Here is a 15,164-nt window from a genome sequence, read left to right as displayed (position 1 = left end):
TAATGAGACTAGCCAGCCAACATGGACCAACTACCCGAAGAGTTCAAAATTCCCCTACACTCTTTGGGGGAGGCATAACAAAAAGACTTAACAGGATTTCGGGTGTCCCAGTGCAGTTCGACTCTGCTCCAGTATGTAGATTATATTTTATTGACAGGAGGCGAACACTGCCGTATGTTTGAAAGTCATAACGAACTTGCTCCAACGGCCCCAGACATTTCATCTCCAAGAAGGAGGCTCACTCCGCCAAACTATCTAGCACAAGGTCACTCAAGGTAGGAGAACTGTCAGTACCACCCGGAAGGAATCCATGTCCCCCAAACCAAGAAGCAAGTAAGAGAGTTCCCGGGCACATTAGATATTTCAGGCTCTGTATTCCTGAGTTAGATGAAACAGACAGCCATCTGTTTCTTTTGACAGTGATAGGAAAATGTCTCCTTTGGTAGTGGGAACTGGTTTTCTTTGGACCTACATTCCAGGCTTTCGTTAATGATAAAGGATGTTATAGTCTTCTCTGTAGCTGCTTCTTAGCCAAACTAGGTCGTCATGGCCAGGCCCAGAAAGGCTGGAATGGACAAAGGCCTGGAGTAGGGCAGGGTACATCTGGTTTGCTGTCTAGGTTTGGATGGACCATCTGAGGCTGATGAAGTATGGGTAGCTTTGGAACAGGTCTGGAGTGCCGGACCAAAGCTGGAGCTCACGATGGTAGGAGATTTTGTCAGAGCCTCTAGCTTACTTCACGTCTAGGGCTTGCTAGTTTTGGAGGACCACCTGAAGCTGGTATGTTTGGAGCCGTTTGAGTCATTAGTCGACTGCAAATCCACTAGAACAATTATATAGACTAGGAATAGAAGTTAATGATTAGAGACTTAAGCAAAAATTCTATCTACATTTGGAATTTTTAGGTCCATTATCCCAGTAGTTGTGGGAGTGGAGGAGTCCTGAGACCAGGGGAAAGAGACAGAGAGATCCTATCGCTGGGATAGGCGGGTGGGGAAACTTAAGTTATACTAATCCGGGGCCCATTTGACCCATGAGAAGTGGAGCTGAGTCTTATGACTCCCACGATTCCCTGAAGCTTACACGATATTTTTTTAGTTTACAATGAGATATGTCTTAGATATATTAGCATTACCGCTGTTTGTAATCTGTACTAAAATCCACATTGTAGGAAAATCAGCTAACAGGCTCTGTAAGACAGCCAGAGTAGACTCACACCTTTGAGTCATAGCAAAAGCTACAGCTTTGGGTTAAAACCATGAACATTTTTTCCCCGTTTTCCAGAGAGGTAGATATATATAGAGAGTGTACAGAGATGTTTTAGCCCAATGAGAAGCACCCTTAAATCTACATTTAGGGGGTTGGGGATTTGGCTCAGTGGTAGAGCACTTGCCTAGCAAGCGCAAGGCCCTGGGTTTGGTCCCCAGCTCCGAAAAAAAAAAGAAAAAAAAGTCTACATTTAGAAGACAACCTAAGGAAAATTAAAATCTTGAGTTCGTGACTGAATAGTAAGGAGTCAGTGCTCTACCAGCCTACCAGAACTCCACACCCCCGCCCCATGTTAAAACTCTGAGCTTCTGAAGTCTTAGTAAAACAATAGCATAGAAGGGAGAAAGAAATCGGAAATATTTTCTGTAGGGCGCCCTCCAGTGGTGAACAACGGTACTGCACATGTGCAGGTTTTTGCACCGGTGTCAGTTGGCCGTTAATATGCTAATGAGGGGCGGTACCATGCTTAGTGAGGTGATTCATTCTCCGCCAATCCCTGGAGGACAAGTAGTGGGGTGATAGTGGGATGATCCGTGCCCCACCAATCCCTGAGAGATTATTAGCATACTGTTGTGTATATAAGGCTCGTGGTCCCCTGTCCCTGTTCAAGAGAGCTGTACAGTAAAGGCTTGATCGCAGAAGAATCCTGTTGCCTCGCGTCGTTCTTACTGGCGAGATGTTGGGCGCGCGACAATTTTCTATTTCTCATGTACCTTGAACCCTTTTCTTGGACCTTTACAATTTGCATTTACATACTTTAAGTCATTTTCTTAGACCCTCAGGAACTTACTTAAGTGTCCATATCCTCAGAGCATACTCCTCAAAACACTTCCTTACCCCCCTCAGAACATGTATAGACTTTTAACCTTTATTATTTCGTCATTTATCCGGGACACAAAGAGCTGTTACAGAGAACAGTCATTGCAAGGCAAGTTCTTTTTAAATAAAGGAACAGTGAAAAGTTACATCTGAAACCTGTTTATCCTTTAACATGAAGCCCTTTAGCATGACAAACCTGCCAGCCGTTCTCAGCAGGACATCTGGCAGCTCCAGAAACAGCAAGGCCTGATGTCTACGCAGGAAATAAACTATGGTGACTGCAGCCCTGGGGGAAGGAGCTGGTTACCTGCTGCTGTTAAACCGAAAGATCTCAGCCATGCCATTGGAGGTCTGAGAAGAAGAAATTATGGCGGGAAGTCTAATCCAAAAGGCCCTCGTATCAGTTAAAATGGCAGAGACTTGTCCATTACCTAGAAAGTCACCTCCCCTCCCTCCAGGTTCCAGTGGTGCTCCATTGGGGGACAGAGGTCCCAGGACAGCAGCAGTCTTTGTCTGCCAGGCCCGGAAGATCTGAGAGGCTTTCTAGTGGAGAAGGGACTTGGGAGATGACCTCACCTTGCCTAGGCAAAGCGGGGGTGATCAACTTTCCAGTGTCCTGCTGGGTCCTGGTGGCCAATAAGGCATTTGAGGCAGTTTCACACAGTGGTTAGTGTTACCATAATCCTGGTGGAGCCATTGCGCTCCCTTCTTTGGAGTCTTCAGGGTCACTGCTAGGAGCTGGGGTTCAGTAAGCTTTTTTTCATTAAACATTTAAAATGCAGTATCCAGTAGATCTATATGAAGTTTGACAACCAGTATTTATTAAGTATATATGAGCTAAACATACTTTATTTTTACTTGCTTTAGGTATAACCCGGAAGGCTAAATCAAAGCTCGTTCCTGAGAATGAATTATAATTGTACTTAGCATGATTACAAGCATAATTTTGAGTACATTAAAGAATGTGATCATTTATAAGATGACTGAATATTAACTTCCGTATCCTGATCATCCTTAATAGTTTATAAGAAGTTAGCAGCTTTAACAAGATTAGGATTTTACAGCTTTATCCATGTTAAGTTTTAGCCTCAGAAATTATAATATTTTGAATGGAAGGTCTCTTAGTATCAAAATGAAACATGTCGTAAATGTAGCCCATAGAGAGACTGGAAAATTTAAAAACTATAATGTAACTTATAGAGAGATTGGAAACCTTGTTTCTTGTTTGTTTGTTTGTTTGTTTGTTTTCTTTTTCGGAGCCGGGAACCAAACCCAGGGCCTTGAGCTTGCTAGGCAAGCGCTCTACCACTGAGCTAAATGCCCAACCCCCGTTTGTTTTTATTCCTTTATAGTACACCATTACAGACTATTATACTTTCTTGTGTGACTCAGTTTACCCAGATAGTAAAAGCTTAACGAAGTGAGCAAAGACAAAGAGGCTGGACATACGTCTTAATTTCAGTTACCATTAATCTGAGTACACAGAACTTAGCGACTTATGAACCTTGTTTATTAATATATTTTACTTGTTAAACATATATTTTTTTTATTTAAAATTTTCGGGAAAAAATCATCATATAAAAATTGATCCTAATCCAAAATATCTTGGGGGTCTGTTGCTGTCTCCTTAGTTTAAAAAGATGACCAGAATTGACTTCAAAGTTACATATAAATGTGCAATAGCAAATTATGACTACCTATGCGTAGATTTTTAATTATTAACCTTTTTTGTTACAAGCTTTAAGCTGAATTTTTCACTTGGATTTTTATAGGTCCTCCCTGCCCCCACCTTGCAATGGCCTTACAGATCCTGAGAGAAAGTTTGCATTTTAGCAAGAGTTTGGATGACTATTATCTTGAATGAAGGAACAATTTTTGTAAGCGAGAGCCAAGAAAGGGACGGAGTTAGAGATGACGCTCCTGTGTGACGTTTCTGAAAAAACATTTAAATAAAACTGCTGTATATCTTTAGATGTTGACGTCCCTGCACTGAAAAAGTTGATACCCCAAGTAATTTTTTTCTATAGATCCATACCTTTGGATTCCTCCTGCTCTCTCTGCGGTTAATTGTCCTTCGGGACCCCTGTGGTGGAGTTAGGGACAGGCTGGAAGAAGCTGAGGAGGAGGGTGACCCCATAGGAAGACCAGCAGTCTCCATTAACCTGGACACCTGAGCTCTCTCAGATACTGAGCCGCCAACCAGGCAGCCTACAGGAGCTGGTCCAAGGCCCCTGACACATGTATAGCAGAGGACTGCCTGAGCTGGCCTCAGTGAGAGAAGATGCACCTAACCATCGAGAGACTTGAGGCCCCAGGGAGTGAGGAGGCTGGCAGGATGGGCTGAGGTGGGGGTGAGGGGGTTGTGGGGTGAGGGGTGGAGGATGAGGGGGTTAGGTGGGGTGGAGGGGTGGGGACATTTTTTTTTGGACATGAGGACGGGGGTGGGGGTAGGGATAGAGGAATGAAGGAATGGGATGAGGAACTGTTGGAAGGTGGACCGGGAGGGGGATAATGATTGGACTGTACAAAAAAAGATTAAAGATAGTAAATGAGAGAGAGAGAGAGAGAGAGAGGAAAAGGAAGGAAGGGAGGGAGGGAGGGAGGGAGGGGAAGGGAAGGGAGGGAGGGGAAGGGAAGGGAAGGGAAGGAAAGGAAAGGAAAGGAAAGAAGGAAAGGAGAAAGGAAAGGAGAAAGGAAAGGAGAAAGGAAAGGAGAAAGGAAAGGAGAAAGGAAAGGAGAAAGGAAAGGAGAAAGGAAAGGAGAAAGGAAAGGAGAAAGGAAAGGAGAAAGGAAAGGAGAAAGGAAAGGAGAAAAGGAAAGAAAAGAAAAAAGAAAAGAAAAGAAAAGAAGAAAAGAAAAGAAGAAAAGAAAATGTACTTCTGAGAACTGGCCAGTAGAGGGAGCTTGTAAGAAAACATTTCTGTCTAGGAGCTGGAAAATTCCCACCGAGGAGACTCCGTGACTTTAATTATTGTAATTAATGGTAAATTCAAGCAGACTTCCACGGGACACAAACCAGGACAGCCACAAATCGACGGAGGTGCCAAGTGCAGGAAGCACAATGGAGAACCTTCCCAAAACGCTATTCAAGCTTAGGGTTCCCCACCTCGTTCCCCTTACATAATTCAAAAATCTGTGGGATTTAGGACGTGCAATGTTTAGGCTCTTCAGAGTGATCTAGGCTTCCTGAAAAATTATTCCCAAGTAGAAAGACACTGTTGGCTGGGAGTTGTGAAGAAGCTGCTGTTCTCTAGCTTTTAGCTTTCTTGCAACTTGAAGACAGGTAGCAAGAACGTGGTGTCAATGGGTGAAGCTGTATTCTAAGGAAAACACAGAAACTGAAATTTGAATGCCAAGTAATTTCCATATGTCAAAACTTCTCTTTAATACATATTTTTAATTCTATCTATCTATCTATCTATCTATCTATCTATCTATCTATCTATCTATGTTATTATTGCACACAGGCTTTCTCTGTGTAGCCCTGGGTGGCCTAGAGCTCACTCTGTAGACCAGGCTGTCCTCGAACTCAGAGATCTGAGTACCTATGGCCCCTTGGGCACTGGCATAAAGGCATGTACCACCATTGCCCTGTTCTTTTGATAATTTTTAGTCATTAAAGTAAAAGCATTCTTAGCTTGTATACTACAAACACCAGGTGAACTTGGATATGGCTTTGGTTTGTAAACTCCTGGCCTAAGCCAACACTTAGCCCAACCTCCGAACTTCATCTGTAAGGTCTGTGTTTCTCTTCAAGCATACCTGTATAAATATTCTCTTCCTGGGCCCATGGAGAGATAGGCACCTCAAAAACAAACAAGCAAACAAACAAACAAACAAACGATACCCCCAAAACAACAACAACAATAAATTTAACAAACAAATAAAAATCAAATAAACAAACAAAAAAACCCCCACATTTCTTTGAGTACTCTAGAAAGAGAGGCAGATGGATCTTTGTGAGTTGGAGGCCAGCCTGTCTACATAGTGAGTTCCAGGACAGTTAGGGCTGTGTAGAGAGATCCTGTCTCAAAGAACAAAACAAAGGATCAAAAAGAAAAAAAATCTCTTTAAGGTACCACTGTGTATGGCTGAGCAGAGATAGCTGTAAGAAACTAGAGCTGAGGAGCGGGAGAGATGACTCATTGCTCCTTCAGAAGAGCTAGGGTTCAGCTCCCAGTACCCGTGTGGCAACACACAACCCTTTGTAACTCCAGTTCCAAGGAGATCTGACACACGCTTCTGGCGTCTGCAAACACTGCATACACATGATTCACACTCGTATGTGCAGGCAAAACACTCATGTATAGAGTTTGAGTAAATGAAAACTGGGACCCAGGTCGGGATTAATAGAACTGTGATTCTCAGAGAAGGCAGAGATAACTGCTACCCTGGCATGAATAGCGACTGTAGGATGTGCTTCTGGTGTGACAGGCCCTCTGGTGTCCTGGTGCAGAACTAAGGGAGGAAGAGAAGATACTGTTTGAGGCACTGGGATTTGAACCCAAACCAAGCCTTACTGATGGAGGTTTTATGCGAGTGACTCAACATCCCTAGCTCATTTCTCACACTGCAAGGGAAGACACTCCTATGAGGCTTTATGGAGGCTGTCAAGAACTCAAAGCATAGTATAGGTACATTAGAAACTTTCACTCTAAGTACCTGACAGAAACCATGGAAAGCAGGAAGGACCTATTTCTGCTCATGGCTGCAGAAAATGGAGCCCATAGTATGCTATGTTGGTTCTGCGGCCAGCTAGAGGAAGCACGTTCCAGCAGTTTCTTGCTTCTTGGTGGGCAGGAAGCAGAAAGCCAGTCTAGATAGAAACAGGTATAGCCTTCAAAGACAGACTTCCCCGCTCCACCGGTTTTCCAGTTTTCCAAAGTGCTGTCACTTAATAGGGACCAACTGTTCAACCATGAGTCTGTTGGGGTATTTCATATTAAAGTCTTCAATTAGGCACTTAATTCATGCTAAATTTTAGTATCAGGAGATGGAGGGATACCCCCAAGAAATGCCCATGTATGAGAACCAGGAGAGGAGCTGTGGATTAGAACAAAACCAGAAGCTCTTAAGATAGAGAGTATACCAAGTACCGGCTCTCTCTCTCTCTCTCTCTCTCTCTCTCTCTCTCTCTCTCTCTCTCTCTCCCTTTCTCTCACTCTGCCTGTCTGTCTCTCTCTGTCTCTCTGTCTCTGTCTCTCTGTCTCTGTCTCTCTGTCTCTGTCTCTCTCAAATCTCTGTCTCTCTCTCCTTCCCTCCCTCCCTCCCTCCCTCCTTCTCTCTGGTTTATAACTGGAGGGGAAATCCTAGGTTTTAATTCAAAACAGTCCAGGTAGGAGTGCCTAACCTTTGATGGCGACAGCCCCATTGTCAACTATAAACATCACACATAACTATGCAGTTTGCTTGCAAACAGGTAAATCATAAAAATCCTTACAGTGCTTTAAGCGAGCTTGTCATTTTGTGTTGAGCCTTAGTCATCACTCTCCTTGAGGGCATGAGGCCCACGGGGCCATGGGTTGTACATGCATGGCTTCCGGATTGCCTAGTTCTGACTGTGGGAGCTTTGTCCTTGCCTTTAAGCTATTCGCCAGCCTCTGATGTAGGCCACTGATGACGAGGTGAAACGGCTCTTGCTCTAACTGTACAACTGAATTCTGCCCCCAAAGAAGCTCGGCTGATTGTTTCCTCTTTCTGAACAAAGCCAGGTTTGCATCCCTTTGCAGATTTATCAGTATTCCAAACCCATGAATGTCTTGGCCTTCGGACTTCCATTTTGAACTCATTATAATATCTGATTGATTCGCTTATTAATAATGAGTTAAATAAAATCTTTGATATGTGTTCTTTCAACACTTTTATGTCAGTCATGATTTTTTTTTTTTGGCATGGAAAATTAGCCCTTAATTTCCTGCTTGATTATGAACTCGAAATCAGAAATGTTTTTCCTAGAAAGCCTTTAACGGCATCTTAGGAGACAGTCCGTTTCCCTCTTTCTCCTTTAATCATCTTCTCTTTTAGCTGGGCATAATGGTGCGTTGCCTTTAATCCCAGCAGCACTCAGGAGGCAGAGGCACAGGGATCTCTGTGAGTTCAGGGCAGCCAGAGCTACACAGTGAGATCCTGTGTCTTAGTTTGGGTTTTATTGCTTTGGAGAGACACCATGACCATGAAAACGCCTATAGAGGGGAACATTTCGTTGGGACTGGCTTACAGTTCCAGGTAATCATAATGAGTCTATTATCATCTGAGTGGGACACATGGCAGCATCCAGGAGGTGCTAGTGGAGCTGAGAGGTCGCCATCTTGACCCACGGGACACAGAAGGGGACTGTGTGTCACGATGGGCATAGCTTGACTATAGAAGACCTCAAGGCCTTCCTCCACAGTGACATATTTTCTCCAACAAGGTGACAACTACTCCAAGAAGGCCATACCTCCTAATGGTGCCACTCCCTATCGCCAAGCATTCAAACACATGAGTCTATGGAGTTTGAAGTCATAACATAATGCAAAATGCATTTAGTCCAACTTCAAAAGTCCCCATAGTCTATCACAGTCTCAACAATGTTTAAAGGTCCAAAGTTCAAAGTCTCTTCTGGGATCCATGCAATCTCTTAAATGTAGTCCCCTATAAAGTCAAAATAGAGACAGATCACAGCCTTCCAACATAGAATGGCACATTCCAGAGGTAGGGAAAGGAGCATAGTGAAGAAACACTGGAGCAAGGCAAGAGTAAAACATCGGCTGGCAAACTCCAAACTCTTTTATCTCCTTGGCTGATGTCAAAGTGCTCTTTAGATCTCCGACTCTTTTCAGCTTTGTTGACTACACACCTCTCTCTCTTTTCTGGTTCCACCCCCCTGTTAGCAGCTTTCCTTGTTAAGTATCCCATGGCTCTGGCATCTCTCATCTCTTGGGGTCTCCAAAGCCATCCAGGTTTCACCTTCACAGCCTCACTCCATACAGAGGGACCCCACACAGGGATAACCATGCATGCCTGGCCTTGGTGACTGTCCTTAGTTTCAGAAGGAGATTCCACAACCCCTTTCTTCTATCCTTGACTTTCAAGCAAGAACCACGTGGCCGAAGCTGCCAAGTTCTGCTACTTGCTGGGGCTGGAACACGGCCCCCCCATTCAATTACATCTCCAGCCAAAATATGACAAGAATGATCTCTGGGCAACAAACTAAAATTCTTCACCCCTGAAACTTCTTGAGCCAGGTCCCCGCAGTTCAAATCACCCTCAGGACAGCTTTCTTCCATGCTTCTGCTCCTTTCCAAATCCAAAATCCCAAAATTCACATTCCTTCAAAACAAAAGCCTGGCCAGGCCCGTCATGGCAATACCCTAGTTCCTGGTACCAACTTCTGTCTTACGGTTTTATTGGTGTGAAGCAACACCATCCTATAAAGGAAAACACTGAACTGAGGCTGGCTTACAGAGTCAGAGGTTTAGTCCATTATCATCACAGCAGGAATCATGGCAGCATCCGATAGGAAGATATGGTGCTAGAGGAGTTGAGAGTTCTGCATCTTGATCTGCAGGATGCAGAAGCCTGTTCCAGACTGGGCATAGCTTGAGCATAGGAGACCTCAAAGCCCACCTTCATAGGGACACACTTCATCCAACAGGGACACACCCACTCCAACAAGGCCACACCCACTCCAACAAGGCCACACCCACTCCAACAAGGCCATGACTCCCAAACATACCACTCCTTGTGGACCATGCCTTAAAACACACCAGTCTAAGGTGGCCATACCTATTCAAACCACCACATTCTAGCTTGTTTTTTTTTTTAAATCTTCTCTTTCTACTTATATCTGCTTGTGACTCTTCCTCCGAACAGTTCAAGTACTTTGAATGATGCTTAAATTTCCATCCACAAAAGAGAGCCAGATGAGACAGCATTCCCCGAATAGCAATCAGCTCTCCTCGACTTTCATGTTTCTTTCATGTTTAAAAATTCCTGACCGTGGGGTTGGGGATTTAGCTCAGTGGTAGAGCGCTTGCCTAGAAAGCGCAAGGCCCTGGGTTCGGTTCTCAGCTCCGAAAAAAAGAAAAGAAAAAAAAAATTCCTGACCGCCAGTGATTAGGACTTTGGTTTATGTGAATTGTATCTATCTATCACCACTCACCAAATTAGAGACTAAACCAATATATTTTGAAATATTTGTGTTTACCAGGCAGGATGACTCACACCTGTAATGCTAACCCTTAGCTGAAGTGAGCAGATAATAGCCATGAACGCGAAGTCGGTCTTAGCTACATAGCAGGCTATAAGGTGAGACTTAAAAACATACATACAGTAAATGAACATAAATTGCGTTGCGTTAATTCATTGAAAATAACAACAGCAAACCATTTCATGTTAGCAATTTTTTAATATAAAAGATTACACTTTCCAGGACAAAGCTATGCTAAGAAGATGGACCTCATTACCCTGTAGCTTCTCAAACTTCTCACTCTGTGAGGTGATGAAAGGAAAAGTAACACTCAAGGACTATTACTAATTCATCCTCTACCTTGGAGATCCCCCAGAGGGGCCTCTGGGACCCGATAGAGCTCCTGGAGCACTCTGTGAGAACTGACATTATAAAATAAACTCGAACCTCCTACAGATGGGGCCAGTGGCATTTCGGTGGTGGATGTGCCGGTGCACTGTGCTAGTCTCCATCTGAGAATGCCGGTTTGCTTTCGCAAGCTTTCTGGGACAGCTTTTCCTTGTATGTGCGCATGCGGAGGAATGCATGCATGCGCAGCAGCATCTGTTGATCTGTGCTGTGCTTCAGATCCAAGTTTGCGTGGGCTTTCACGTGTTCTTGGCATTTGGACCGAAAAGGGATGGAGATTGGGGTAGAAATGAACACCCCTTGTCTTAGCTTTCTCTGAGGTTCCGATGAGGATTACAGCTATATGGGTAAAATTCTAGTCTTGCTTTTCTTCCAAAACTTTGTTCCAATCATGGCTGGAGGCAAAAAAAGTCCCAGAAACCTCCATTGCCAGTGGTATGTCTCTGCTTCTGACCCACTGACAGTTGCTGGGCTTAGTTGACACAGCATCTGTTAGAACAGCAGTTGGAAAAGGAAGAATTCTTTCTCCCCTTCTGAAAGTCTTAAAGAAATAATCACACCTTGAACCATCCCTGATGTAATCAATATTGATTCTCCTGACACAGGCTCCATGAGACCAAGAAATATTCTCTGTGCCAGGTAAACCTGACAGCTTCTGCCGACACTGTCTAGGCACCACGTCAACTCAGTGAAGAGGGGGTTTAAATGTTGACTTACAACGCTGAAGTCTTCATGCCAGAGAGGTAATCAAGAGGTTTGATGTTCACAGATTGTGTATCTTAGAACAGCACAGCCAGAACTTCCCTTAAAACCTAATTTACACTCTAGGGTAGAAATTAAGAACAAAGTCTTTGAAATCAGGACGGGTCTACATAGGCATCCATCACTGGTCTGCTAATTGGGAGAATGCCAATCTTTTGAAACCTCACATTCTTTATCTACAAAAACAGGATGAATTTGTTTGGGTTCTTGCTAGGTCAAGGCCTGAGTCAGTGGGTTGATTGCAGGGAGCTTGGTGGGTGGATGTGCTAAGAATGACCACAGCAGGAAACATGTAGGAAGAGGAAGGGAGGTATGGGGCTGGAGGGATGCTCTCAGCCATGAGACACTATCTTCCGACAGAGAATGCAGGTTCGGTTTTCAGCACTTACGTTAGACACAACTGTTTGTGACTCCAGCTCCAGAGTATCCAACACCCTTTGGGGCAGGGCCTCTACATATATGTATATATGTATGCATGTATGTATATATGTATGTATGCATACGTGCATGTATATGTATGCATGTTTGTATAGATGTATTTATGCATACGTGCATGTATATGTGTGCATGTATGTATATATGTATGCATACATGCATGTATATATGTATGCATACATGCATGTATATATGTATGCATGCATGTATATATGTATGTATGCATACATGCATGTATATGTGTGCATGTATGTATATATGTATGTATTTATGTATATATGTATATAGCATATATACATAAACATAATACATATATACATAATTAAAATAGTAATAAATTAAAATTAAATGAGAAAAGGAGGCAGGTTGAAGGAGCAGGAGTCGCTGAAGTGAGCTATTGAGCTGGTTTCCGTTGGAGATGACTGGGGCAAGCCAGTTAGGAACTCTCAGGCCAGCTGTAGAAACTGCATCCAGAATGATCCCTCTGGAGGGTGGAGCATCAGACATTGCCCCAGACTTGCCTCCCTCATTGGCTGAGAGCTGCCTCGAGAGGGAGGGAGAGAGAGGAGGGGTAGAGGGGACAGGGAGGGCACCAGTTTCCTCTGGGAAAGCGTAGCCTGCTGAGAGCATCCCGCTGCAGCTGCTTCTGAAGTCAGAAGTGGGTCATGCATGTGTTAGGAGGCAGGAAAGGTATCTGCTTCAGGAGACACATGATGCTCTCTGAATTGTTGTGGGGACTGATTGGCTTACCATGTACAAAGCGCGGGGCCTCGCGCCTCATGTCCAGTTAAGTGCTTAGTGCGTGCTTGCTTTACTGTCGCCGCTAGTGCTCTTGTCATTGATTATTATCGTTGTACCTCGCTAAGTGGCAGGCAGGTTAGAGGGCTAACATGGGCTAGAGGTTTCCAGGAAGGACAGAATCTGCAGCCTATAAGGCTTGCTGTGACCTCTGACCAAGTAGGCCAATTATGGATTGTTGCTGGATAGCTGTCCGTTGGGGGGGGACACCTATAATACCTCATGTTAATGCTAGGTAAGGAGTCACTATACTGTATTATTTAGGGACTAGGGACAAGGGAGAAAAATCATGGCATGCTCAATACAGATGAAGATTGTTTTCTAAATAGTTTCTGCCCATAAATGAATATTAACTTTCTCTTCTTATTTTTTTTTAGTTACATTGTCAAATTTTGAATACAAGGATAAAATATGCCCAGTTGTCTGGGGTTGGAAAGCAAGCTACCATTGCTACAGAATAGCATATGACAGGACTCTCTGCTGTGACAGAAATATTCCGGATCTGTTTCATTCACTATGGTAACTGCTGGCTGAGTGTGGCTACTGGACACTTAACATGTGATCGGCTTATGTGAGGAGCTGAACATTAATATTACTGAAATCTACAGCTAGCTTTGAATAGTCACGCACGGGCAGAATAGAGGGCGATCAGCCAGTGATCTCAGTGATCTTAATCGGAGAAGGAGTCCCCTCCCTCAGGCCTAAGCTGTCTCTGGTCACTGACCCTGCAGAAGTCTACAAGCCTTTAAGTATCATCGCTGAAATAAAGGATTGATAGATGCCCAGCCCATGGCACAGGAGCATGGATCTCACTCAGATTGGTCAGGAGAGAAGGGCAAGACCTCCATTCAGCTTTGGACCATTGTTCTGTGTGGAGAACTTCATTTTCAGTGGCCGTAAGGCTGGAGGAGTAAAGGGAGGTTTCTATAAAGGGTATCCCTGACTCCCGAGATGGTTATAGTTTCCCAGAGAGACAAGATTCTCATGTGGTAGGCTATTAACGTCAACATCACCCCCTCTGGTCCAGAACCCGCCTCTGCTGTCCTTCCAGCTTCCTGTGTTCTTGGGAACCCGCAATTGACTTTTATTTTCTCTGTTAACCCACAAACTCCATTCTGTCCACTCTGACACAGCACCTCAAATACTGCAAAATACCATTTGTTTGGAGGTAAAGGGTGAAGTCAAAGGCGGCCATGATAATCCTGAGGGGATTAGCTCAAAATTAAAGAGATTGAGGAAGCAAAGAGTCACAGGGGGGGTTGGGGATTTAGCTCGGTGGTAGAGCGCTTGCCTAGCAAGCGCAAGGCCCTGGGTTCGGTACCCAGCTCCAAAAAAAAGAAAAGAAAAAAAAAAAAAGAGTCACAGGGCAGTAAAAGGGAAGAGAACCCTGGTGAATCAGGAAGATTGGCAAGGTAGGGCCAGGAGCTCTCGAGCCTTGAAGGAGGATGTACGTGGCTGGAGTACTGTAAAGCAGAGCATCATGGGATTCTAAGCCGGGCCATGTCAGTCAGTCTGGCAAGGAGTTCAGTTTCCTTGGGACGCCTGTTCTGCCCATGTGACCATAATGTCTCCAGTCTATACCTAGCTTGTGAGACCAGAGACGTTTGCCAGGCACTTTTCCTGGGACTGTCACGGCCTTTTCCCTGTAATTGCTGGCCTGGTTAGAGCTGATAGCGTCCACATGCTGCACAGGGAAACGCAGAGGAGAACAGGGCACACGTAGGACACGACTGAGCACAGGAAGCCAGCTGGGTGTACGGTGGACCTGTTTCTGGGCTCTTCTTAGGCAGTTGTGACGATCCTGCCACCTGCAATTGAAGGAGCTCGATTCTAGACCACCTGGGTGCCGTTGCCGAGAGTGGGAGGATGTGAGAGTGAACGTAGCAGTGCGTGCGGTAGAAATTTGGGCACAAGCCACTAAGGGTTTGAGCCAGGGAGTGTGTGTGGCTAGCGAGGAACGTGTACCGGGAGCTGAAATTGGGCTGCCTAGTGTTTGGGTCTTCTAGGGTTGCTGGCAAGTAGTGGCCTCCTTCCCCATTGTGTCCTCCATGACACCTGCTTGTCCGTTTTCTTTCATTTGGCCACTTTTTTTTTTTTTTTGATTTCGAGACGAGGTTTCTCTATGAGCCTTTGCTGTACTAGAGCTCACTTCGATACACCAGGTGGGCCTCAAACTCCTAGCTCCACCCGCCTCTGCCTTCTGAGTGCTGGGACTAAAGGCGTGGGCCACCATACTGGGCTCTGTTCGGCCACTCAGTAAGACACATGAATTCAGTGGTCTTCCCTCAGTTTCATAGCAAGGCGTGTTCATGGGTTTGGGCTGAGATCGCATGGGGACCTGGAGCCTTGTTCTAACTCTTCAGCTCACTCAGTGGGCTGAGAGTGAGTGCCACATGTGCCTGAGGTCACCAGATACCATCAACCTGTGACTTAGGGCAGGGATGCAGTTTCCCAGCTCCGCTGGGAGTTCTCCCCGAGGAAGGGCCGGGAACCCAAGGGTCCC

At 44.9% G+C, this 15,164-nt stretch overlaps 1 long non-coding RNA gene across 5 annotated transcripts; it reads left to right on the top strand.

The window, feature by feature from the left end:
* Positions 1-137: 137 nt before the first annotated feature.
* LOC102554918 (uncharacterized) lies at positions 138-13,446 on the top strand. 5 transcript variants are annotated; one of them, XR_359798.5, is made up of 4 exons: positions 138-275; positions 10,280-10,377; positions 11,272-11,409; positions 13,039-13,446. It is a non-coding gene; the product is annotated as an uncharacterized LOC102554918 (long non-coding RNA). The 5 variants fall into 5 exon arrangements; XR_010058088.1 differs by lacking the exon at positions 138-275 and adding an exon at positions 1,905-2,201 and having other exon boundaries at positions 10,284-10,377; XR_005493824.2 differs by lacking the exon at positions 10,280-10,377.
* Positions 13,447-15,164: the final 1,718 nt, after the last annotated feature.

Source organism: Rattus norvegicus, chromosome 15 (assembly GCF_036323735.1).
Source record: "Rattus norvegicus strain BN/NHsdMcwi chromosome 15, GRCr8, whole genome shotgun sequence".
Lineage (NCBI taxonomy): Eukaryota > Metazoa > Chordata > Mammalia > Rodentia > Muridae > Rattus > Rattus norvegicus.
Note: the sequence above shows the minus strand (reverse complement) of the source record. Positions and strands in the feature narration are given on the sequence as shown.